This window comes from Drosophila willistoni, unplaced genomic scaffold (assembly GCF_018902025.1).
Source record: "Drosophila willistoni isolate 14030-0811.24 unplaced genomic scaffold, UCI_dwil_1.1 Seg58.1, whole genome shotgun sequence".
Classification (NCBI taxonomy): domain Eukaryota; kingdom Metazoa; phylum Arthropoda; class Insecta; order Diptera; family Drosophilidae; genus Drosophila; species Drosophila willistoni.
The window spans coordinates 80,918-85,000 of record NW_025814497.1 but is presented as its reverse complement, the minus strand read 5'-3'; the positions used below and the strand labels follow the sequence as shown (position 1 = coordinate 85,000).

Sequence of the window (4,083 nt, the reverse complement as noted above, 5' to 3'; positions counted from 1 at the left end):
AAGGGCCGAATGTGAGAAATGGCATTGAGAGAGAGCAGTCCAAAGTGATAGAAGAGAAGAGACAAACACGTAGTGGCCGAACATTCTAGTAGTAGTAGAGAGAGCATAGCATAGGATCATTAATTATGTAATCATTATGTAATCATAAGTTGAGAGAGAGCTTGTTAAAAAGGCCGTAAATCATTTCTCAAAGAGACTATCAACTGAGTCGCACGACAAGTAGTCCAGTGTTATTATAAGTACACTAGCAAACCCGGCGAACCTCGTTTCACCTGACTGCTTTTAATATTTCTTAATATTTCGTTTGGGATTAACAGATGAAAAAAAAATTTTTGTTTTGATTTATATTTGAAAAGTAAAACGAAATTTTCATTTTAGCACCTTTGTAAACGACATTTGTTTTTTGGTGAAAACATGAATTTTTTAGATTAAGGCCACAACTAGTCAAGGATTGGTCCTGTGATTTGTTGATCGTCATGGCGAAGAAAAGACGAATCGGGATCCTTGGAATACGATTTTCCTCATCTTTAAATTTTTCTTTAAGTATTGATCATCAGTTTTCTTATTAACAAACGCTTTCCAATGCACAGTTTTGGTTGGTTTAAATTTCTAAGCATTAACCCTGCACATTCAAGGAGTTTAAAATACCTGTGTATGTCGCCGGTAAAATAGTCATTCGACCAACATTGAATATACACTTCTAAACGCAATTTACCTTGATTCAACCGAATAAAATTAAGGTACTACGTATTGTTTCGACATGTAAACACAATATTGTTGAAGTAATAATTGTCAAAAATTTTACGAATCAGCAAACGGTATGCGTAGTATTTCATCGACCTAACCTTCTTGGTAGTTTCCTATCCTAAAACAAATTTGGTAAAAATTGTATTTTAGAACACCTAATACGTTAACGCCATTGATCTTACCATTCAATAAATATTTCATTTTGATATTAAAGTTATATTCATCGTCCCCTTGCCAGAACATCAGCGGGTATTGAAACGCGTCATATGAACGTCACCAACAATAAACATTTCCACTTCATCCATTGTTGGATCATTAAATGTGCGTTCATGTGTTCTAGCAGGTTTTTTATCTGCTCTGATCATAACTGCAGATCTTGTATCTTACAAACAATTTTTTTTAACGTAAAATTACCTTAAATGTTGGATTATAACATGTTCTTCGATAATTTCAGCCCCAAATGAAGTCACTTGGAAGCAGACATTGTATTTTGAAGTGTTCGCTAGAAAATGTCATATTTCTAGTATTTCGCCATAAAGTAGGAAACACAATGGCACTGTTGGCGGGACCAATAATAACAATTTTACTTTACCACTAAGGCGGCACAAATCAGTTGTTTTACCAGCAAACTTCAATGAGCCACAATGCCACAAACTAATCGATGCAAGCTGTAGTCGATGGTGCAATCATATAGAAAGTCTGCTCGACTCAAATCTATTCTTGAACCATTTCTTCTTGCACTTTGAAGATTATTCCTATGCTCATCTGTACGATAGGCTCGAAGATTTCTCCTTTCTAACCTTTCTAACAGCCGTTTCATAGGCTGTCCTCTATGCTCTTGTGTTTGAGAAGCACGAATTAATGCCCTTCCTCGTTGAATACTAAAGCGGCGCTCCTCTTGTATAATTTCTCCTTGTTCATCGGATAATCTAGAACGTGGCATAATGATTAGATTGCTAATTGGTTTGGTTATGGGTTACTAAACACTGCACAAAACACGATATTCGAATTTCTATTATGTCACTACACAAAACACAATATTCGAATTTTTCCTTTAGTTTTCACATTGTATATTACAGAGCACTACAATGACATTAAAACAACAGTTGACTTTATTTAATTTGACTGTTAGAAAACGTTTGTAACGGGAAAAAAATTGGCTGTTTTAAGGGGTTTTCCGACAAATACTTATTGTTTTTAAGATGTATTCTGCTATTCGGGAGGAATCAAATCCGAAGGGATCAATAACCACGAAGATTGGTTCAGCAGATCTCGAGTTATAAGTAGTGTAACTAACACGAATAAAATAGAATAGAATAGAATAAATTTTTACCAATATATTTCATGGGCAACATGAAAGAACAACTTGATCGACGCCTAGTTCTGCTTCATGAACATCATGCGTTGGTCAGGTTGTTTAAGAGTGCTTTAGAGCGCATGCCAAATGATGACTATAAAGTTGTCATCAAAGCAGATAAACGACCATCTGGAACACACGAACGCACATTTAATGCTCCAACAGTAGACGAAGTTGCTATCCTGATTGTTGGTGAACAATTGGAAAAATGCGATATTGTGCTTACACGTCGCGATACTGGGCAACTACAACAAATATCTGAAATTCATCGATCATATGACGCATTGCAATACCCACTGATGTTTTGGCAAGGAGAAGATGGATATTATTTTAATATTAAATTGATAAATCCATTGAATGGTAAAGTATCAGTATCTTAATAATGGTTAATGTCTGTATTAATTGTCTTTGAAATGGTTAATTATCAAATTTTTAATTTCAGGTGAAGAAACTGCAAAGAAAGTTAGCTCAATGAATTATTATGGATATCGTTTGATGATTCGTCAAAATGCTGACAACTATTTGCTGCGGTTTCGTCGATTGTTTCAGCAGTAATGCGTTGACATGTATGTAAAAATAGAAACGGAACGTTTAACATTTATTAGGTTGAACCAAGCCAAACTGTGTAAACTGTGTTCTGAGGAGTACATCCATTTACGTGATGCAGTTAGTACTGAAGGAAATGCAGCTAATATTGGACGATTAACTATTCTGCCGGCGACGTACATTGGTAGCCCACGTCATATGCATGAATATGCACAAGATGCATATGTTCGTCATTACGGCCGGCCAGATCTCTTTATTACTTTTACCTGTCCAAAATGGTTAGAAATTACTATAAATATTATATATTATTAATTGCTGCTTCCCGTATAAACATCAAATGATAGACACGACATCACAGCACGTATACTTAGGCGAAAAATTCGGTCCCTGATGAACTTTATTGTTAAACAATGCGTCTTTGGATATACTCGATGCTGGATGTATTCAATCGAATGGCAAAAGCGAGGACTGCCGCACGCGCACATTCTTATTTAATTAGTGGAAAGAATTCAGCCTGACGAAATAGATGATATCATATGTGGCGAGATTCCTGATCATGAAGTCGATCCAGACCTACATGATGTTGTTACTACTAATATGATTCATGGACTTAATTCATGGAATTAACGGCGGGGACTGTTACTGGCAACTATGGGTATCCGCTGTATCCGCGTCGATCACCAGATGACAACGGTCGAACTGTCACAACAAAAGTGAAACGAATGGATTTCGTTGTCGACAACAATTGGATTTTCCATATTCGCCACTTATTTCTAAAACGTTCAAGACACATTGCAACGTTGAATACTGCAATTCAGTTAAGTTCATAAAATATATTTGCAAATATGTCACGAATGGCAGTGATATGGCGGTTTTTGGATTGCAATCATCAAATACCAACGATGAAATTTCACACTATCAAGTTGGTCGTTATGTCAACTGTAATGAAGCGATTTGGCGTATATTCGCATTTCGCATTCGCATTCATGCTGCTGTTATGCATTTGGCGTTGCATCTGGAGAATGGTCAACGAGTATATTTCACGGCTTCGAATGCTACGCCACGTGCTGAAACACATCCAGCAACTACAATGACCAGTTTTTGGCAATCTGCCCAAGCGATCAGTTTGCACGAACATTGCTTCACTCGGAGATGTCACGTTATTATACTTGGAATGCTTCATCCAAGAATTTTCAAAATTATGAATGTTTCTATTTGCGGTTGTTGCTGGTAAATGTGCGTGGGCCAACTTCATTTGAGACACTACGAACTGTTAATGGTGTAATGTTCCCAACATTATTATTATTATTAAAGTATAGGATATAGTTATAAACTATCAACCTAACTATATTTTATAAGCACTGGCAACTAAGGCCTTCGGCTTAGAGGAAAACTACATCCATACACTAGCCTGGGATTCGAACCCGGATCCT

General features: G+C 36.4%; 1 long non-coding RNA gene across 2 annotated transcripts; it reads right to left on the bottom strand.

The window, feature by feature from the left end:
- Positions 1–386: 386 nt before the first annotated feature.
- LOC124461649 lies at positions 387–1,750 on the bottom strand. 2 transcript variants are annotated; one of them, XR_006955197.1, is made up of 4 exons: positions 1,370–1,750; positions 930–1,303; positions 716–865; positions 387–648 (listed from the first exon to the last, which is right to left on the bottom strand). It is a non-coding gene; the product is annotated as an uncharacterized LOC124461649 (long non-coding RNA). The 2 variants fall into 2 exon arrangements; XR_006955196.1 differs by having other exon boundaries at positions 930–1,750.
- Between the last annotated feature and the right edge of the window lie 2,333 nt (positions 1,751–4,083).